Source organism: Balaenoptera borealis, assembly GCF_965194805.1.
Source record: "Balaenoptera borealis genome assembly, chromosome: 2".
In the NCBI taxonomy this organism is placed as follows: domain Eukaryota; kingdom Metazoa; phylum Chordata; class Mammalia; order Artiodactyla; family Balaenopteridae; genus Balaenoptera; species Balaenoptera borealis.
In genome coordinates, this window is record NC_138867.1 from 86,996,163 (window position 1) to 87,019,862 (window position 23,700).

A 23,700-nucleotide genomic window follows, 5' to 3' on the forward strand; every position below is an offset into this window, starting at 1 on the left:
AGCTACTTTACATTGCAGCATAAGGAAAGCAAAGTTTAAGCTGCTATCTAAGCCATTAAAAGGAGACAACCAACTAACAATTCGCTAAAAGAGCTTATAATAAAAATTTTTTAAACTAGACTGTTCCTAGATCCAAAAAAAGAAATGAAATCAGTGGTGTCTAGGAATAGAAAGAGAAACATAGTGCTGGTGATGTATCAGGGAAATGAGGGAAGGGAGAAAGGGGCCAGAAGTGAGATGCACAGGCCAAAGCCACATCATAAAAGGCTGAGCAGGCCAGAATGGGGGTTTGTTTCTTATTATAATTGCACTGGCAAACCATTTCCAGATTTTAAGTAGGAAACCACAGGATATGATTATTTAAAAAATACTATTCTGGCCGTTCTTTGCGCACTGCAACGAAGAGTAGCCCCCGCTTGCTGCAACTACAGAAAGCCCACGGGCAGCAACAAAGACCCAACGCAGCCAAAAAGAAAATAAATAAATTTATAAAAAAATAAAAAAAATAAATAAAATGTACTGTAGGGGGTTGAGGCTGTGAAATAAAATTCATATTTTATGGCAAGACAAGAAAAATTACAACATAAAAATTCTCCTCTGACCTTTGACCTCCTCTCTCCCCACACTGTATTGTGTATCTGCATTATGCATCGACCAAACCTTCCCTACCTGCTGGACCATAAAGAGCAACATTATCCTAGCATCGACAACTCCTTAAAAGATACCATTCCTTCTTGATCTTGTAAGGGGTCACATGACCCATTACAATGATGGCTTAGATCTGGATTATGTAAACTGTCAATAATATATCACTTGATATACAGTCCTGTCTCAAAAAAACTTATACAACTGTGCCTTGACTTCTAATGGGTGAAACAGCTCTCGGAGCTTTCTGAGATGCTCTTCCAAGGTTATATTGGTTTGAATAAAAACTTTCATTTATTTCTTAGATCGAGTGATTAATTTTTCATTGACAAGGCAAAATGGTAGCTTAGAGATTAATCAATGAAATCAATAAGTCTTCATAGTAGTACAGGCAAGACAGAATAGAAGTTGGGACAAGGATTGCAGAAGCAAAAATGGTAAGAAGTAGACCCATTTCAAAAATATTTTAGGGTTAATGTGGATAGTATTGAGATGCTAATACACAGTGTTCTTCAGTCTCCTCCATATCCCCAACCCAACGTTTGCCCCAGTTGTTTATTTTCCTCCTTTTAGATAATCAAGATACATTATCAAAAATCCTTGCCTTAGGCCCAGGTGCAGATTTATGCCTTAGGTGCATATAGTTGACTGTTCTTCATTTATGGTAGTTGAGTGTTAACCAAAAAACCAAGATCACTTCTGGCAAGGCACCTGTTGTTTAGAAATTTTTGGAGCTTTAATAAAACAAACATATTATTTAACTTAAGCCACTCTTAACTTTTATAGATGAGGAAATGTAAGCTCCAAAAGGGAAGAAATTTATCATGTATAACAGCCTATCCTCAGCATTCATCACTTTGCTGTGGCATATTACTAATATATGCTCAACAATATGTTTTTTAGAGGCCAAGGTAACATACCTTATTAGTGTCAGGGCTGGAACTAAAATGTAAGTCTCTTACCTTCAAAGAAGATCTCTTAAATCCTGCTTTCCCCTCAAATTCAGGAGACTGAATTTCTTCAAATCTGCAATCTCGGGCTCTGTTGTGGTCCTGAGTCCGGCTGTAGAAATCATGTGGAAGACAGATTATTATGAATTTTTTGTCATAATCTTTTATTTAAAGAATAACCTTTACATTTTAAGCACCTAGTTATCTCTATTTTACCACATAATAGCCCAAAGAGGTAGTGCTTATGTCACATCTCACAGATGAGGGATCAGAGGCTCAAAGGGTTGTATCAGTTTCTGAAGGTGACAGAAATAGAAGATGTCAACAGCAAATTTAATCCTAGACTATTTGACTCCAAATCCTATACTTGTAAACACTATGCCAAGAGATAACTCAGTACCCAAGCTTTTGATTGAAAATAGTTTGAAAATCACCATCTTAGTTTTCATTTTATTTTTAACTCTTGCTAATAAAACAAATATGTAAAACTATTAAATGCCAAAATCAGCCCTGCTTCTTCTCTTGTTATCACTTCTATTATTGTTACATGGTTCCCTTCTTTATGATCTGTCTTAAAAAGAAATTGAAGAATTTTAGATACAATACAATATAAAGAATATTAAATTAACACTTATGTACCCCCAATCCAGCTTAAGAACTGAAGTGCTAACAAATTGCTGAGGCTCTCTACATAGTTCCTATGAACACAGTCTACTAACTTAATAAGGTGGTTATCATTCCCGTGGAATCTTACATGAAATAAAAATGTATAGGGCTTCCCTGGTGGTGCAGTGGTTAAGAATCCGCCTGCCAATGCAGGGCACACAGGTTCAAGCCCTGGTCCAGGAAGATCCCACATGCCTTGGAGCAACTAAGCCCATGTGCCACAACTACCGAGCCTGCTTTCTAGAGCCTGCGAGCCACAACTACTGAGCCTGTGTGCCTAGAGCCCGTGCTCCACAACAAGAGAAGCCACCACATGAGAAGCCCCCGCACTGCCATGAAGAGTAGCCCCTGCTCACCGCAACTAGAGAAAGCCTGCACGCAGCAATGAAGACCCAACACAGCCAAAAATAAATAAATAAAATAAATAAGTTAAAAAAAAAGTTTAACCTTAAAAATAAAGGTCCAAAAGTTAAAAAAAAAAATGTATATATGCAGGATTTATAATCAGTGGGTACGAAACAGACAGTATAATTATAACAGATTTTTTTGTTTTATTTTGTATAATATTTTAAATATATTGTTAAATAAAATCAAATCTGAACTTGGCTAAAGAAAAACTATTTGAAAAGACTATTGTAACAGGAAGAACACTTAGACCTTGAGATCTGCAAGCATCTCAAAATCAAACAGAAAAAAAAAAGCTTTTCTTGTATAGGAAGGTGTAAGCAAGGTCAGCAAGAACTTTGAGGCGAAATCACTCAAGCAGGTAGGGGTGAGCAGACAGCATGGCTGGGGTGATTTAACAGGCATTGTTTCTTACTGTGGCCAGCTAATTATCAGAGTGAGCTTTTAAGGGGGTATGTACTGCCTCTTAGTAATTCCTTGAAAATAGGAGTCTTTAAAGTTCATAGGATTGTGGGAAGGGTCAAAGCCTAATTAAATTTTGGCTGGGCCACATGAGTGAGTAACAGGCAATTTTGCACAACTGGTCAGCCTCTTTGTTATTTCAGATGGATGGTGTCTGTTTTAAATATTATTAGAGATGGAATAAGAGTCATTTTTGAGGTTTATAGTTTCCAAGGATGGGTTGGTCTTCACTTTCTTGCTGGCCTTGAAGGACTAGTTGTATCATCTGTTGAGCATGGTTTAGGACTAAGAAATCATGGAACAGCTAAGAGATTTGACAAGAGCTATGCCTAAGAATGTACTAAAGGAAGAGTCAAAGCAAGATGGCACTATAGGAGGCTCCTGAGATCCCCTCCTGCCATGAACACACTGAATGAACAGCTACACATGGAGCAATTCTCTTTGAAAAACATCCAGAAAATAGCTGAGTGATTCCTACACATTAGACAAAAAGGAAAATATCCACATCAAAATGGCAGGCTCTAGGGGCTGACTGTGAGTCTACCCAGAGACCAGGGCTGCTGATAGAGACCACTCCTGCCTTCTCCCTCCAACATGCTCAAGAAAATTCCTGGAAGGAGCTTTTACAAACATCTCAGCACTGCAGGTTTTACAGCTGCTGCCAAGGGAAACGTTTCCAAATGTCTGGCTCTGATAGCCAAAGGGGCTTCCATTTGTCAGTCCCAATCCTATAGGACTGTAGCAAACAAAGAAGCAATTCTTTTTCTTAATTTTATTTTTTTCTTATTCCAGTTTTATTGAGATATAATTGACATATAACACTGTATAAGTAAAAAATATGGAATGATTCACAAATTTGAGGGTCATCCTTGTGCAGGGGCCATGCTGATCTTCTCTGTATCATTCCAATTTTTAGTATATGTGCTGCCAAAGCAAGCACCAAAGAAGTAATTAGAACAAGCTATCCTACCAGCTATCCTACTCCTCAAGACACTAGAAAAAGAAGAGCAAATTAAGTCTAAGGTTAGCAGAAGGAAGTAAATAAGAAAGATTAGTGCAGAAATAGAAACTTAAAAAAAGAGAACAGATCAATGAAACTAAGAGTTGTTTTTTTGAAAAGATAAGCAAAATTGACATAATGTTACCTAGACTTACTAAGAAAAAAGAAATGAAGACTTAAATAGATAAAATCATAAATGAGAGAGGAAACATTACAACTGACACCATACAAATACAAAGGATTGTAAAAGAGTACTATAAAATTTATACATCAACGAAGTGGACAACATAGAAGAAATGGATAAATTCCTAGAAACAGAAAACCCACCAAGTCTAACTCATGAAGAAATAGAAAATCTGAACAGAATAATTACGGGTAAGAAGACTGATTCAGTAATCAAAACTTCCCAATACAGAAAAGTCCAGGACTAGAGGGTTTTACTGGTAAATTCTACCAAACATTTAAAGAAGATTAATACCAATCCTTCTCAGACCCTTCCAGAAAATAGAAGAGGGAAGAATACTTCTAAACTCATTTTATGAGGCCAGCATTACCCTGATACCAAAGCCAGATAAGGACACAACAAGAAAAGAAAATTTCAGGTTAATATCCCTAATAGATATAGATGTAAAGATTCTCAACAAAATATTAATGAACTGAATTCAACAGTACATTAAAGGATCATGCACCTTGATCAAATGGGATTTATTTCTGGGATGCATTATGATTCAACATCACACATTATAAATGTGACAGACCACATTAAGAAAATAAATAATAAAAACTAATGGTCATTTCAATTGTTGCAGAGGAAGCATTTCACAAAATTCAACATCTTTTGTGGTAAGAACTCTACACAAACTGGGCATAGAGGGAATGTACCTCAACAGAATAAACACCATCTGTGACAAATCCACAACTAACATCACAGTCAATGGTGAAATGCTGAAAGCTTTTCCTCTAAGATCAGGAACAAGACAAGGATGTCCACCTTCATCACTTTTATTCAACATAGTGCTGGAATTCCTAGCCAGAGCAATTAGGAAAGAAAAATAAATAAAAGGTAACTGAATCAGAAAGGAAGAATAAATTGTCTCTGTTTGCAGGTAACATAGTATTATATATAGAAAACCCTTACATCTCCACCAAAAAACTGTTAGGACTAATCAACAATTTCAGTAACGTTGCAGTATATAAAATCAATATAAAAATATCAGTGGGGGAATAGGGCAAGATGGTGGAAGAGTAAGACGCAGAGATCACCTTCCTTCCCACAGATACATTAGAAATACATCTACACGTGGAACTGCTCCTACAGAACACCCACTGAACGCTGGCAGAAGACGTCAGACCTCCCAAAAGGCAAGAAACTCCCCACGTACTTGGGTAGGGCAAAAGAAAAAAGAAATAACAGAGACAAAAGAATAGGGATGGGACCTGCACCAGTGGGAGGGAGCTGTGAAGGAGGAAAGGTTTCCACACACTGGGAAGCCCCTTTGCGGGCGGAGACTGCGGGTGGCAGAGGGGGGAAGCTTTGGAGCCACGGAGGAGAGCGCAGCAACAGGGGTGCAGAGGGCAAAGCAGAGAGATTCCCGCACAGAGGATCAGTGCCGACCAGCACTCACCAGCCCGAGAGGCTTGTCTGCTCACCCGCCGGGGTGGGCGGGGGATGGGAGCCTAGGTTCGGGCTTCGGTCGGATCACAGGGAGAGGACTGGGGTTGGATGCATGAACACAGCCTGAAGGGGTTAGTGCACCACAGCTAGCCGGGAGGGAGTCCGGGAAAAAGTCTGCAGCTGCCGAAGAGGAAAGAGACTTTTTCTTGCCTCTTTGTTTCCTGGTGCGCAAGGAGAAGGGATTCAGAGCGCCGCCTAAACGAGCTCCAGAGACACGCGCGAGCCGCAGTTATCAGCACGGACCACAGAGACGGCCATGAGATGCTAAGGCTGCTGCTGCCGCCACCAAAAATCCTGTGTGCGAGCACAGGTCACGCTCCACACCGCCCCTCCCGGGAACTGGTGCAGCCCGCCATGGCCAGGCTCCCATGATCCGGGGACAACTTCCCCAGGAGAACACACGGAGTGCCTTGGGCTGGTGCAACGTCACGCTGGCCTCTGCCACCGCAGGCTTGCCCCGCATCCGTATCCTTCCCTTCCCCCCGCCCGAGTGAGCCAGAGCCCTCGAAGCAGCTGCTCTTTAACCCCGTTCTGTCTGGGTGGGGAACAGACGCCCTCAGGCGACCTACATGCAGAGGCGGGTCCAAATCCAAAGCTGAAACCCCGGAGCTGTGCGAACAAAGAAGAGAAAGGGAAATCTCTCCCAGCAGCCTCAGAAGCAGCGGATTAAAACTCCACAAACAACTTGATGTGCCTGCATCTGTTGAATACCTGAATAGACAACGAATCATCCCAAATTCAGGAGGTGGACTTTGGGAGCAGGATATATTAATTTTTCCCCTTTTCCTTTTTTTTGTGAGTGTATATGTGTATGCTTCTGGGTGAGATTTTGTCTGTATAGCTTTGCTTTATAATAGCTTTATTTTACTTCACTATATTTTATCCTCTTTCTTTCTTTCTTTCTATTTTTTTCTCCCTTATATTCTGAGCCGTGTGGATGAAAGGATCTTGGTGCTCCAGCCAGGCATCCAGGCTGTGCCTCTGAGGTGGGAGAGCCAACTTCAGGACACTGGTCCACAAGAGACCTCCCAGCTCCACGTAATACCAAACGGCAAAAATCTCTCAGAGATCTCCATCTCAACATCAAGACCCAGCTTCACTCAACGACCAACAAGCTACAGTGCTGGACACCCTATGCCAAACAACTAGCAAGACAGGAACACAGCCCCATCCATTAGCAGAGAGGCTGCCTAAAATCATAACAAGGCCACAGACACCCCAAAACACACCACCAGACGTGGACATGCCCACCAGAAAGACAAGATCCAGCCTCATCCACCAGAACTCAGGCACTAGTCCCCTCCACCAGGAAGCCTACACAACCCACTGAACCAACCTTAGCCACTGGGGACAGATACCAAAAACAATGGGAACTACAAACCTGCAGCCTGTGAAAAGGAGACCCCAAACACAGTAAGATAAGCAAAATGAGAAGACAGAAAAACACACAGCAGATGAAGGAGCAGGGTCAAAACACACCAGACCTAACAAATGAAGAGGAAATAGGTAGTCTACCTGAAAAAGAATTCAGAATAATGATAGTAAGGATGATCCAAAATCTTGGAAATAGAATAGACAAAATGCAAGAAACTTTTAACAAGGATGTAGAAGAACTAAAGAGGAACCAAGCAATGATTAAAAACACAATAAATGAAATTAAAAATACTCTAGATGGGATCAATAACAGAATAACTGAGGCAGAAGAACGGATAAGTGACCTGGAAGATAAAATGGTGGAAATAACTACTGCAGAGCAGAATAAAGAAAAAAGAATGAAAAGAACTGAGGACAGTCTCAGAGACCTTTGGGACAACATTAAACGCACCAACATTCGAATTATAGGGGTTCCAGAAGAAGTAGAGAAAAAGAAAGGGACTGAGAAAATATTTGAAGAGATTATAGTTGAAAACTTCCCTAATATGGGAAAGGAAATAGTTAATCAAGTCCAGGAAGCACAAAGAGTCCCATACAGGATAAATCCAAGGAGAAACACGCCAAGACACGTATTAATCAAACTATCAAAAATTAAGTATAAAGAAAACATATTAAAAGCAGCAAGGGAAAAACAACAAATAACACACAAGGGAATCCCCATAAGGTTAACAGCTGATCTTTCAGCAGAAACTCTGTAAGCCAGAAGGGAGTGGCAGGATATACTTAAAGTGATGAAGGAGAAAAACCTACAACCAAGATTACTCTACCCAGCAAGGATCTCATTCAGATGTGATGGAGAAATTAAAACCTTTACAGACAAGCAAAAGCTGAGAGAGTTCAGCACCACCAAACCAGCTTTACAACAAATGCTAAAGGAACTTCTCTAGGCAAGAAACACAAGAGAAGGAAAACACCTACAATAACAAACCCAAAACATTTAAGAAAATGGGAATAGGAACATACATATTGATAATTACCTTAAATGTAAATGGATTACATGCTCCCACCAAAAGACACAGACTGGCTGCATGGATACAAAAACAAGGCCCATATATATGCTGTCTACAAGAGACCCACTTCAGACCTAGAGACACATACAGACTGAAAGTGAGGGGATGGAAAAAGATATTCCATGCAAATGGAAATCAAAAGAAAGCTGGAGTAGCAATTCTCATATCAGACAAAATAGACTTTAAAATAAAGACTATTACAAGAGACAAAGAAGGACACTATATAATGATCAAGGGATCGATCCAAGAGGAAGGTATAACAACTGTAAATATTTATGCACCCAACATAGGAGCACCTCAATACATAAGGCAAATACTAACAGCCATAAAAGGGGAAATCGACAGCAACACAATCATAGTAGGGGACTTTAACACCCCACTTTCACCAATGGACAGATCATCCAAAATGAAAATGAATAAGAAAACACAAGCTTTAAATGATACATTAAACAAGATGGACTTAATTGATATTTATAGGGCATTCCACCCAAAAACAACAGAATACACAATTTTCTCAAGTGCTCATGACACATTCTCCAGGATAGATCATATCTTGGGTCACAAATCAAGCCTTGGTAAATTTAAGAAAATTGAAATCGTATCAAGTATCTTTTCCGACCACAACGCTATGAGACTAGATATCAATTACAGGAAAAGATCTGTAAAAAATACAAACACATGGAGGCTACACAATACACTATTTAATAACGAAGTGATCACTGAAGAAATCAAAGGGGAAATCAAAAAATACCTAGAAACAAATGACAATGGAGACATGACGACCCAAAACCTATGGGATGCAGCAAAAGCAGTGCTAAGAAGGAAGTTTATAGCAATACAAGCCTACCTCAAGAAACAGGAAACATCTCGAATAAACAACCTAACCTTGCACCTAAAGCAATTAGAAAAAGAAGAACAAAAAAACCCCAAAGCTAGCAGAAGGAAAGAAATCATAAAGATCAGATCAGAAATAAATGAAAAAGAAATGAAGGAGACAATAGCGAAGATCAATAAAACTAAAAGCTGGTTCTTTGAGAAGATAAACAAAATTGATAAACCATTAGCCAGACTCATCAAGAGAAAAAGGGAGAAGACTCAAATCAATAGAATTAGAAATGAAAAAGGAGAAGTAACCACTGACACTGCAGAAATACAAACGATCATGAGAGATTACTACAAGCAACTCTATGCCAATAAAATGGACAACCTGGAAGAAATGGACAGATTCTTAGAAATGCACAAACTGCCGAGACTGAACCAGGAAGAAATAGAAAATATGAAGAGACCAATCACAAGCACTGAAATTGAAACTGTGATTAAAAACCTTCCAACAAACAAAAGCCCAGGACCAGATGGCTTCACAGGCGAATTCTATCAAACATTTAGAGAAGAGCTAACACCTATCCTTCTCAAACTCTTCCAAAATATTGCAGAGGGAGGAACACTCCCAAACTCATTCTACGAGGCCACCATCACTCTGATACCAAAACCAGACAAAGATGTCACAAAGAAAGAAAACTACAGGCCAATATCACTGATGAACATAGATGCAAAAATCCTCAACAAAATACTAGCAAACAGAATCCAACAGCACATTAAAAGGATCATACACCATGATCAAGTGGGGTTTATTCCAGGAATGCAAGGATTCTTCAATATACATAAATCAAACAACGTGATACATCATATCAACAAATTGAAGGAGAAAAACCATATGATCATCTCAATAGATGCAGAGAAAGCTTTCGACAAAATTCAACACCCATTTATGATAAAAGTCCTGCAGAAAGTAGGCATAGAGGGAACTTTCCTCAACATAATAAAGGCCATATATGACAAACCCACAGCCAACATTGTCCTCAATGGTGAAAAACTGAAACCATTTCCACTAAGATCAGGAACAAGACAAGGTTGCCCACTCTCACCACTATTATTCAACACAGTTTTGGAAGTGTTAGCCACAGCAATCAGAGAAGAAAAAGAAATAAAAGGAATCCAAATCGGAAAAGAAGAAGTCAAGCTGTCACTGTTTGCAGATGACATGATACCATACATAAAGAATCCTAAAGATGCTACCAGAAAACTACTAGACCTAATCAATGAATTTGGTAAAGTAGCAGGATACAAAATTAATGCAGAGAAATCTCTTGCATTTCTATACACTAATGACGAAAAATCTGAAAGTGAAATTAAGAAAACACTCCCGTTTACCATTGCAACAAAAAGAATAAAATATCTAGGAATAAACCTACCTAAGGAGACAAAAGACCTGTATGCAGAAAATTATAAGACACTGATGAAAGAAATTAAAGATGATACAAATAGATGGAGAGATATACCATGTTCTTGGATTGGAAGAATCAACATTGTGAAAATGACTCTACTACCCAAAGCAATCTACAGATTCAAGGCAATCCCTATCAAACTACCAGTGGCATTTTTCACAGAACTAGAAAAAAAATTTCACAATTTGTATGGAAACACAAAAGACCCCAAATAGCCAAAGCAATCTTGAGAACGAAAAATGGAGCTGGAGGAATCAGGCTCCCTGACTTCAGACTATATTACAAAGCTACAGTAATCAAGACAGTTTGGTACTGGCACAAAAACAGAAATATAGATCAATGGAACAGGGTAGAAAGCCCAGAGATAAACCCACGCACATATGGTCACCTTATCTTTGATAAAGTTGGCAAGCATATACAGTGGAGAAAAGACAGCCTCTTCAATAAGTGGTGCTGGGAAAATTGGACAGATACATGTAAAAGTATGAAATTAGAACACTCCCTGACACCATACACAAAAATAAACTCAAAATGGATTAAAGACCTAAGTGTAAGGCCAGACACTATCAAACTCTTAGAGGAAAACATAGGCAGAACACTCTATGACATAAATTACAGCAAGATCCTTTTTGACCCAGCTCCTAGAGAAATGGAAATAAAAACACAAATAAACAAATGGGACCTAAGGACACTTAAAAGCTTTTGCACAGCAAAGGAAACCATAAACAAGACCAAAAGACAACCCTCAGAATGGGAGAAAATATTTGCAAATGAAGCAACTGACAAAGGATTAATCTCCAAGATTTACAAGCAGCTCATGCAGCTCAATAACAAAAAAATGAACAACCCAATCCAAAAATGGGCAGAAGACCTAAATAGACATTTCTCCAAAGAAGATATACAGATTGCCAACAGACACATGAAAGAATGCTCAACATCATTAATCATTAGAGAAATGCAAATCAAAACTACAATGAGATATCATCTCACACCGGTCAGAATGGCCATCATCAAAAATTCTAGAAACAATAAATGCTGGAGAGGGTGTGGAGAAAAGGGAACCCTCTTGCACTGTTGGTGGGAATGTACACTGATACAGCCACTATGGAGAACAGTATGGAGAGTCCTTAAAAAACTAAAAATAGAACTACCATACGACCCAGCAATCCCACTACTGGTCATATACCCTGGGAAAACCATAATTCAAAAAGAGCCATGTACCAAAATGTTCATTGCAGCTCTATTTACAATAGCCAGGACATGGAAGCAACCTAAGTGTCCATCATCGGATGAATGGATAAAGAAGATGTGGCACATATATACAATGGAATATTACTCAGCCATAAAAAGAAATGAAATGGAGGTATTTGTAGTGAGGTGGATGGAGTTAGAGTCTGTCATACAGAGTGAAGTAAGTCAGAAAGAGAAAAACAAATACAGTATGCTAACACATATATATGGAATCTAAGGGAAAATAAAGGTCATGAAGAACCTAGTGGCAAGACGGGAATAAAGACACAGACCTACTAGAGAATGGACTTGAGGATATGGGGAGGGGGAGGGGTAGGATATCACAGGGTAAGAGAGTGGTATAGACGTATATACACTACCAAATGTAAAATAGATAGCTAGTGGGAAGCAGCCGCATAGCACAGGGAGATCAGCTCGGTGCTTTGTGACCACCTAGAGGGGTGGGATGGGGAGTGTGGGAGGGAGGGAGATGCAAGAGGGAAGAGATATGGGAACATATGTATATGTATAACTGATATACTTTGTTATAAAGCAGAAACTAACACACCATTGTAAAGCAATTATACTTCAATAAAGATGTTAAAAAAAAAATGTCAGTGGGGTTCTTATACATTAACAACAAACTATGCAAAAAATAAGTTATAAATTAGGAAAACAAACCCATTTACAATAATATCAAAAAGAATAAAGTTCTTAGGTGTAAATTTAACCAAGAAGGTGAGACATCTGTATGCTGAAAACTATGAATCATTAACGAAAGAAACTGAGGAGGACTCAAATAAATAGAAAGGTATTCCATGTTCATTTACTGGAAGAATTAATATTGTTAAAATGTCTATATTACCCAAAGCAATCTACAAATTTAATGCAATCCCTATCAAAATCCCAGTGGTATTTTTCACAGAAAGAGTCCAGAAATAAACTCACACATACATGGTCAATTAATTTCAACAAAGGAGCCAAGAATATACAATGAGGAATTGGCAATCTCTTCAATAAATAGTACTGGAATAACTGGAAACCCGTATGCAAATGCATGAAATTGGACCACTATCTTAAGCCAATCACAAAAATTAACTTGAAATGTATTAGACTTAAATATAAGACCTGAAACCATAAAATTCCTGGAAGAAAACAGGAGGTAATCTCCTTGACTTTGGTCTTGGCAATGATATTTTGCCTTTGTCAAAGCAAAGGCAACAAAAGCAAAAATAAACAAGGAGGACTACCTCAGACTAAAAATCTCCTGCAGAGTAAAAGAAACCATCAACAAAATGAAAAAGTACCCTATGGAATAAAAGATAATATTTGCAAACCACATACTACACAATGGGATGATATCCAAAATATTTGAGGAACTCATGTAACTCAACAGCTAAAAAAACAACCCTAATAAAAAAATGAGCAAAAGACCTAAATAGACATTTTTTCCAAAGAAAACATACAAATGATAAACAGGTACTTGAAAGGGTATTCAACATCACTAATCATCAGGGAAATGCAAATCAAAACCACAGTGAGCTATCACCTCACATCTGTTAGGATGTCTATTATCAAAACGACAAGAGATAGCAAATGCTGGTGAGAATATGGAGAAAAAGGAATATTTGTACACTGTTGGTGGGAATGTAGCACTATGGAATATACTATGGTGGTTCCTCAAAACTTAAAAATTCAACTCTAAGATGATCCAGCAATTCTACTTCTAAGTATATAACCAAAAGACATGAAATCATTATCTTGAAGAGATATCTGTACTCCCATTATTCACAATAGCCACAGTATGGAACCAATCCAGGTTTCCATCAATAGATGGAAGGATAAAAAATCATCACACACACACACACACACACACACACACACACAGTATTATTGAACATTATTCAGCCTTAAAAAAAAAAAAAAGTAAATCCTATTATTTGTGACAACATGGTAAAGAATGAACTTGAAAGCCATTATGCAAAGTGAAATAAGTCAAATGGAGGAAGACAAATACCACATGGTACCACTTATTTGTGGAATCTAAAAAAAAAAAAAGTCAAAGTCATAGAAACAAACAGAGGGTAGAAAAGTGGTTGCCAGGCCATCACATTGTACATTTTGAATATCTTAGTTTTCTTTGCCAATTTTACCTCAATAAAGCTGGTGGGGGCGGGGGGCAGTCAAAGCACATCATGCAACACACACACTCACATACAAAAGAATACATAAGAAAATTAATGAGTTAAAATCTGATTATGAGAGTAAAAACAAGATTGGAGGTTTGAAGGGGATAAATTCAGGGGATTCAGAACATTGGACTCAAAGTGTCCTTAGATAGTAGAATGAGGAGAGTAGTTCTGTTTCAACAAATTTCCTGTTTTATGGTCTACATATTTTCAGTGGTGGCACAGACAACAGAGTTTTCAGGGATCATATACACAGCAGTCACTGTGACCACTGCACAAGTGTATCCTTGGGAAACCAGAATCATGTCCAATGTTATATGATTGTAGAGGACCCTTCACTGGAGTACCTGTAGTTCTCTGGTAATGATGTTTGTTGGTTTGGTAAAATAGTCCAGAGTCCTGGTTATTTCCTAGAGCAGAGCATGTAAATTGCAGTAGTTCCAGTGAACTTCCTTTGCAGTCCATATGTCAGCAGCAACAGGCACAAAGATTACCCATAAATGATCTACTATGAGAGTCAAACATTTTAGCTTTATTCAAATTTCTTAGCTTCTTGTTCTAAGTCTTTTTGGGTACCCTGTGAGAAAGGACGTTCATGGACTCCTTTTAGTGCTAGAATTTTACACCTAAGCTTGTAGCTGTAACACCTTGTTACAGACCTTTTGCTTCACCTAGTGTCTGAAAAATTTAAATCAGAGTTCATACAGTAAAGTGAGAAAAGAAGATAGTCTAGTTAAAGATTTGATGAGGGCTAATTAGAATAGCTAGATAACAGTATCCAATCCAGTTAGCAGGCAGATACTAATAGGCACATTTGCCATAAATAAAATATGTCTCACTGTGTGCCATTCAGGAGATGATTGTCCTATGGGTTTGTATTTTAGAATTTGTACGAAACATTTTGATGAAGATGTTGTCTCAACTCCCAATCTTATAGGAAATCCTTCCCTTTTTTGTTTGTTTTTTTATTGTTGTTGTTTTTTGTGGGTCAGGGCATGTAAGTCAGATACAGACCAAGGCTTAAACATAACTAGAGGAGAAGGTGACTGAGTCATTTAACTTCCCTCCCCCTGAATCTGAATACTAGGGGAGCAAAACCAAAGTCTTAAGTAATTTTAGGAAATTCAGGAGTGGGAAAAATAAGAACAGGTTTGGGGAGGGGTGTGTAAATACAAAGAGGGTTAGGACATGGTGATGGAGGAGACAGGAACATGTTTGGAGGAGCAATGTGATAAGGAGAGGGAACACAGGGAAATGGGAGCGACTTTAGGTTGGAATCGATGTGGGATTAACAGTTGAGGACGTGAATGTTGACATATTGAGTAGCTTCAGATAAAGTAGGCTGAGATTGTTGGATGGCCTGATTAAGATTAAACTGAGAAAGGTGTTTTTCTTCTTTATACCAGGAGAAATAAGCAAACATTTTTTAGAAGAGATTTTGGAACACTGATATTCAAGGACCCTCTGGAAATGAACCAATTTGGAGGGACTCCAAGAACTCTTGCTCTCATAAACAATGCTGCCATGAGCATTCTCTACTTCTCTTTCTGTGGATAAGTCAAAGTTTCTCAAAATGACATATCTAGACTAGAATTTCAGAGTCATGGGAACCGGGACCTTTAACTTTACTAGATATTGCAGGTATATTTTGAAAGTGATTGTACCAGTTTTATTTTTACCATAATAAGATTTATGGGGCTTCCCTGGTGGCGCAGTGGTTGAGAATCTGCCTGCTAGTGCAGGGGACGCGGGTTCGAGCCCTGGTCTGGGAGGATCCCACATGCCGCGGAGCAACTAGGCCCGTGAGCCACAACTACTGAGCCTGCGCGTCTGGAGCCTGTGCTCCACAACGAAAGGCCACGATAGTGAGGCCCGCGCACCGCGATGAAGAGTGGCCCCCACTTGCCGCAGCTAGAGGAAGCCCTCGCACAGAAACGAAGACCCAACACAGCCAAAAATAAATAAATAAATAAATAAATAATAATTAAAAAAAAAAAAGATTTATGTTTGGTTCAGATCTTCACAACATTTAGTTTTGTGAAACATATATTTACTCAAACTGAGGATTTGGGATGTAAGATGGTCTCTCATTCCTTGTGGTTTTATTTTTATTTTCCAAAGAGGTTGAGCATTTTTTTTCTCAGATACTTTCTTAATAATATTGCCTATTTTATGTTTCCTACAGGATCATTTATAATTTCCTTATACGTTTGTAGGAATTCTTTAAATACTATAGATGTGAAACCTTCACTGGTTATAAGTATTGAAAATGTCTTCTCCCAGTCAGCAAACTGTTATTTTTCCTGTTAAAATACTGAATTTTGAAGAGTAAGGTAGACTCATATGTTCAGTTTTTCATTTATAATTTGTGCCTGTTTAAATAATCTTTGCCTACTTGCAGGTTGTAGAGATATTTTTTTCTATATTTTCTTAAACTTAAAAAAGTGCTTTTGATTCTAAAACCACTGTGTTCTTTTGAACTGATTTTACAAGTAAGAATATTGGAATTCTATTGGAATCTAAATTTCAATCTGCAATATTAGGTGGGGGCTCCAGAACTCATCCTCCATTTTAACAAGACTTCTCCAACAGTGCCATCCCTCAACATCTGCAGCCTTGGGACCTCAGGATTTACTCTGTCATTCTTCCTTGCCCTGTACCGCAAGAAAGTCAGGATCACAGGCCATACTTTACTTGCTGGACTATAGTCCTCATATGATCCTATACATACTCTTCCTTCTGACCCTGCCACACCTCTCCATTTCCTTAACTTTCATTGTGCTAGGTTAAATGTAAGATTCCTAACAGAAGCCTTCTTAATCGGTAGACTCTTCTGTGAGTATTTCCTTTGTAGTCTTTTTTTAGCTGCAATTTCAGTCATAAGCATTCTACTTTCTCTGACTACCCCCTGTAATCATCTACAACTCACCCAATCCCTCCTCCTCCTTTCTTGAATATTTTATTTCCTGAGTCCCTATCTCCCTCTCCAACAACACTCCAGTTATTATTCTTGATATCCATGTAAATGATACTTGCAATATCCTTTCTGTCACATGATCTAATTTCATCTAAAGACCTTGCCCTCAATCCTACCTCAGTCAGTCCATTATCAAACCAAAACTTTCCCAAATCACACTCTATTACTCCATTGACAGCAAATCTTTAATTCAATGGAAGTTTAAATCCAGTAATGCAAACACTTTTTATTCACCTCTCATCCCCCTCCCCATGAACTTTACTCCTTTTTAGCTAACGTTATTCTGTTGTCAATCATTTTGAACATTCTACTGCATATACTCTTCACTCCCTTGCTTCTCTATCCTTTTGCACTATTTGTTTCTGCCACACAACCTAGTTATATCTAATGACTTACCCCTTTCTTGTTTCAGTCAGCTAAACTTATCCCCAAAATAATGCACAATCATGTTACTAGTCTCATTTTAAATTAGTAATTAATCACCAAAAGAGGATTTTGATGCTTAGTCCATTGTCTTTTCTGTGAAATAGGATTTCATATTTTCTGGTCATCTCTAAAAGCTACAATCTCCTTCCCCATCCTCATTATAAGTTGACACTATTTTATTCTAATTCAGAGAGAACACTGAAGCAATTAAGAGAATTTCCACGTCCAGCAGGTCTTCCTATTATGATCCACTTGCTTGCTTGCTGCAAGTAATAAATCCTTCCTTCTCCTGATCTTTGGCTTGGTAGTGTCTTTTGGCTCAACACTCACCAAAAGGCAGCCCCAGTTTTGGGGTAACACTATCACTCTGTTTTTCTCTTTCCCTTTACAGCTATACTCTTTGGAAAAAAAAAAAAATGTTTAAACTCACTGTCTCTATTTCTCTTCTCCATTCTCTATTGAACCCCTTTAAATAAAGTAGTTCTTTAAGATATCTTGTCTCAACTATCACAATAGCATTTGACATAGTTGCTTATTTGCAGGACTTTTCTCCCTGAAAGGAAAAACAGTATTTCCTACTCTGCTTCCTATAACTACCACACTCAATACTTCTGACACTTTACTTCTGAAACTGTAGGCAGAGTACGGGGTCCCCCGAGGAAAAGAACTAGACTGGGCTTCTCTTTTTTTTGGCATAAAATAAGCCATTTTGGCCTAAGCCATTTTGTGATCTAAGCTTGGCCACAATGTTTGTCCTTGAACAGGCCTCAGTAATTACTGATCTTAAGGGAGGGAATGCAGAAACAAGGGAGGAGCAGTCAGGAAACAATAGTGCAGTCTTGAGGCAGTGTCCTGGTTCCTCAAGGGATATACATAATAATATGTCTTTGAGTTCTGCAGGAACTAAGGCCCCCATCCAGGTGGAGGATGGAATTATGATGTTGACCCTCCTGACTTCAATCAACCAAAGCTTGGACTCTGTCAACCCCTGATTCTATGCTAAATTCTCCCCTGCTCGAGCCCCCTCATGAATAAGCATTTATCATTAGCTTAAAACTTCCCTAATTTTGTTGATGGGGAGACACTGCTTTGGGAGAGATTGCTGGTGTTCTCCTTACTTGCTGCAAGTAGTAAATCCTTCCTTCTCCTGATCTGTGGCTTGGTTGTGTCTATTGGCTCGACACCCACCAAGAGGTGAACCCAGTTTTGGGGTAACAAAACCAGATATGTGGGGTTTTCCACACCAAGCAATTCTCCAAATTTTGGAATACCTCAACTAGGTGTCCTATAATGTAACTCAATTCGGACACTAACTGCTGGAGTTAGTTAAGACTGTTCCCCACTTCAGACATGAATTGCAAGTCTGGGTTGTCACCTGTGCTTCTGACTAACTGGCTATAAATTAGAAGTTTCTACAAATCCCTCATTAGGTTCAATCATTTCCTAGGGCAGCTCACAGAACTCAGGAAAATGGTTTACTTACTAGATTAGCAGTTTATTAAAAAAGGATACAACTCAGGAATAGCCAGATAGAAGAGAAGCATGAGGCAGAATATGTGGCAAGGGGTGCAGAGCTTCCAAACTCTCTCCAGGTATGCCGCTCTCCCAGCACTTCCCTGTGTTCAGCAACCTGGAGTTCTTTGAACCCCTTTCATTAGTGATTTTCATGGAGGCTTCATTACATAGGCATGATTGATTAAATCACAGTCATTGGTGATTTATTCAACTTCTAGCCCCTCTTCCCTCCTTGGAATTAGGAGATAGGGCTGGAAGTTCCAACTGTCTAATTACACAGTTACTTCCCCTGGCAATATGCTCCCATCCCTGGGGCTTTCCAAAGTCACTTCATTAACATAAACTCAGGTGTGGTTGAAAGGATCTTGTTATGAATAAAAAAAGACTATCCTTTCACCTTTATTGCTGTTATCACTTAGGACATGTCAAGGCTTTTAGGAGCTTTATGTCAGGTACAGAGACAAAAACCAAATATATATTTCTTATTATAAATCACAGTGTCACACTCCCTAAACCCATTCACCCATTTTCAGCACCTTTTTTTCTCCCCTTCTTTTTCCCAACACTCCTCTTAACACAACATTTTCATCAGCAGCATCAGAATTTTGCTATTTCCTGAACGTGCCATGACTGCTTATAGGTCTTGGGCTATGGTCAACTTATTGAACAGAATTGAAAAGCCTTTTCCCCTCTTTTGAAACCTGTGGGGTACTCTTTGATACAAAAGCCTTTCCATGTGCCCTATTTCTAGATTGTAGGAAAAAGGCTTCGGCCTCCTAGACCTTCCCTGAGTTCCAAAGGGCAGATTCAAACAGTTACTAATTAGGGAAGTGAGGGAATGCAGAAGCAAAAGAAAAGCAGTCAAGAAACAAGAGTGCAGCAATAAAGCAGAGTCCTAGTTCCTCCTCAAAGGATATACAAACTACATATCTGAGTTCTGCTACAGGAACTAAGGTTCCCACCCAGGTGAAGGATGGCTTGCACAAGATTCCTGAAACACCACGCTCTTACCACACCACCAACCAATCAGAAGAAAGTCACACACCCTGCAACCCTTACCCCAAATTTTGCCTTTAAAAACTCTTCCCTGAAAACTATCAGGGAGTTTGGGTCTTTTGAGCCTGAGCTGCCTGTTCTCTTTTCTTGGCCCTTTCAATAAACCTTTCTCTGCTCCAAATGCCATCGTTTGGTTTGTTTGGCCTCACTGTGCATCAGGCACATGAACTTAGGTTCAACAACACTTTTCTGACTTTTCATATCCTACCAAACCTTCAAAATACTCATTAAATAGCACCTCTGTGAAGACTTTTCTGTTTTCTCTAAGTAAACTCATAATTTCACTGTTAAAGTATTTGTAGTAGCCAGATTTGTATAATAATTATTGAATATACTTGTTTCCTTTCATAGTTTCTTGAGCCACTGTATTCTTAATTTTGACACCTTAATTACTTAGACCAATACTCAGATCATTTATGTGCTTAGCAAATGTTTTGGATTGAATTTAGAATTGAGTGAGGGAGATAGCAGCTTTTCTAGTAGCATCCTTGTTTTGTATAGTTTCTTAGGGAGGATCTTGGGCCATGAAATATGATTGTTAATTTCACTCCTAGACGTGTATTTAGATCAAAATCCAGATCAAACAGATGAGCAAAATACATCTTGCTAGACACAGTGACATATTCATTATTATTTATCCAAATTGTTAGACTAATTGTTAGACTAAAAAGGAAATGTGCATACATCTGAAACTTATATAATAAAAAAAGTTTGTGCAAAAAAACCAAAAAGGAAATGTGCATGTCTTTTGGTGACTACTTTGTATCAGTGACATAACATTTTCCTCAGGTAGGACCTGGATCAGTACTTATTAGTTGAAGATATATGTAAAGTTTTTTCAACTTTGAAAATAAAAACTTTTCAGTTCAAAAACTGGTCTTTTCTTTGTTCCTTTAAAATATATATACATATATTGGGTTGGCCAAAAAATTCATTCAGGTATTTCCATAACATCTTACGGAAAACCCAAATGAACTTTTTGGCCAACTCAATATATATATGTATATATATGTATATGAGGATTATACTGGCACATGAATATGGAAAGCATTATATGTGTGGCTTATTAGAAATCCAAATTTTTATATAAAATTAATGATATGAGCATATTCTCATAACTCTCTCCATCAACTCACACAGTTTAGTAACTAAGACATCCTTTTTTACATTAATTGAAGACTTTTCATTTCCCACAGCACCATTTTCTCTGGTACAGTAGCCAAAAAGAAAGCTTCTGACAAAAATCCAGATTCTTAGTATATAGTACTACAGAGGAAGAAGAAAATTCTTATATCTTAATAATGGCAGATGAAAAGAAACTCAGGGGCCACCATTTCTCAAATATAAAATTCACGATTTTCACACCTACCAATCTAAGAACTAATAGGACCACAAGCAGAGAATGGATCTGGCTAATATTTCTGAGTGTATCTGCTACAGCCTGAACGTTTGTGTCTCCCCAAAATTATTATGTTGAAGTCATCCCCCTAAGATTATGGTATTGGGAGGTGAGACCTTCAGGAGGTGATTAGGTCATGAGGGTGGAGCCCTCATGAATGGGATCAGTGTTTTTATAAAACAGACCCCACAGAGGTCCCTTACATGGAGGAAGAAAGCAACAAGCCACTGGCTATGAACCAGGAAGAGGATTCTCACCAGAACGTGACCATGTCAGAGCCCTGACCTTGGACTTCCGAGCCTCCAGAAATGTGGGAAGTAAATTTCTGCTGTTTATAAGCTACCCAGTCTATGGTATTTGTGATAGCCAGAATGGGCTAAGACAGTCTCTGTTTATAACTGCAGATTTTCCAATTATTAAGTCTCTACCTCATTACTAAATTTAGGGATAGTATCACTCCTTCTCTGGCATCCAGCTTCCTGGGGGGAAAAAAAAATAATACTACCCACAGCTTTCTGTAGTCATATGTCATTTTCTGACTTGATCAAATATTAAGGACAAGCTTATCATTCTGGTATCATTCCATACAGCCTATGCATAACCCATCCAAATCAAGTAAGCTATAGACTGGACAGTGCCTTTCTTTGTACAATTGACATGACTTTGATATTTTGCTCCTGCCCTCTTTATTGCTATGTTTAAGATCCAGCTCCAACACTTTCACTTCCACGCATAAGCTTTTGATCTCCTCTTAGAACCTGATAGCTCCAGCACAGATCTTCTTAAACTTAATATGCATAGCGTTTAACCATGGATATTGTTAAAATGCAAATATTGATTAACTAGGTTTGAGGTAGACCTTGAGATTCTTCATTTCTAACCAGTTACCAAGGGACACCCACACTCTTGGTTTGAAGACAACACTGAGTACAGCAGGGTTCCAGTAGATTTTCTATGATCCCTTAAAAAAACAACCCCCCCCCCAAACTGCACACATTATTCTTTATATCTCTTATGTTTATCTTATCCATCCTACTTATTTGCAAGCTTCTTGAGGAGAATGAAATGGCCATTTATATTTGTGTGTGTACCTGTGTGTTTTCTTTTTGCTCCTCTAAATTCTTAGAAGTATTTCAATTTTAGTAGTTCCTCACTAAATATCATTTGCAGATTGAATGGATATTTCAGTAGTGTGAATGACTGGGAAAGCCTCAAAATAGTCAACCAACTATCTCATATTTGTAGGTTTTATGTGGCTCTGTATGATTTGGGAGAGAGTAGCAATTTATGTTTGTGGAAGGATGGAAGTTAATGAAATCAATTTAGTCTGAAAAGTATAATGTGTCTGAGGGGAAGAAAAACAACAGAAGAAGAGCAGAATAGACAGTGCATGTGGACAGGCATAGCTTTACAATTTGGATTTGACTATATGAAATCAAAATAGAAAAGCAAAAAAAAATAAGAAAAATATTTGGTTTTGGTAACTCCAGACTTGTGATAGACTTGAGCATTTTGTAAAAGCTATCATGTGTAACCAACTCTAATCAAGAAGAGGAATGAGTGGCCCTACTCAGAGAATAATTTCTAGGGAAACTTTTTTTAACCTCCTAATGAAATAAACATTTATATCCACATATATAGTAATTTAAAACAAAAGAGGCAGACATAGTGAATTAATGATGTAGAAATTAACTTGAATGTAAGCATCTAAGTACACTAAAGAACTGAATAGCTCTTAACCTGAAATAGAGCTAAAGGGAAATGACTTCTTAAAAATATGAAGGACCTGCTAAGATAAGTCATTTATTTTTCATGGACTGTTGGTGCCAAAACATAAATACTGAGATCATCTCAACCTGCACGGGGCCTTTGTACTCTATGCCTATGCATGAGTCCCTATCAGAGGACTGGGAAATTGCCAAGCCTCATATAAAACTGCAATGACTTTTAAGGCCACTCAGGCCATTCCATCTACTCAAAAATGAAATTAGGCTTCTTTTTATAGGCTTGAGCCACCTAAATTTGACCTCTATCTAGAACATTTTTATCCATCAAAATTATCAATACTGTGAGTAAGGGGTAGAAAGTTTAGAGTCAGTCACCAGAACATATCATTTGTAAGGTCTTTTATCAAGGTTTCTCAAATAAATTGGTTTTGCAAATGCACTTAGGGAGAAATAATTAACTTTGAGGGTCCCAAAGAGAAGAGAATATATATGTAGGCAATACAAGATTTTTTCCTGCCATCCTTTTTTTTTTTGTCCTTTCTGTTCATTTACTATATATTGAAAAGATCTCTTTCATAAGACAGGTAAAGAGACAGATATTCTGTTAAAATAATTAATCAAAGTTATGCTCTGAAAATTTACTGATATT

The 23,700-nt window shown here is 38.2% G+C and overlaps 1 long non-coding RNA gene across 1 annotated transcript in view; it reads right to left on the reverse strand.

Annotated features, from left to right (window-relative positions):
• Positions 1-508: 508 nt before the first annotated feature.
• The window catches only part of LOC309622583, a 315,673-nt gene continuing 292,481 nt past the window's right edge, over positions 509-23,700 (reverse strand). The window contains exon 2 of the long non-coding RNA XR_014241000.1: positions 509-1,707. This is a non-coding gene — a long non-coding RNA (uncharacterized lncRNA). The remainder of the gene's footprint in view (positions 1,708-23,700) is intronic.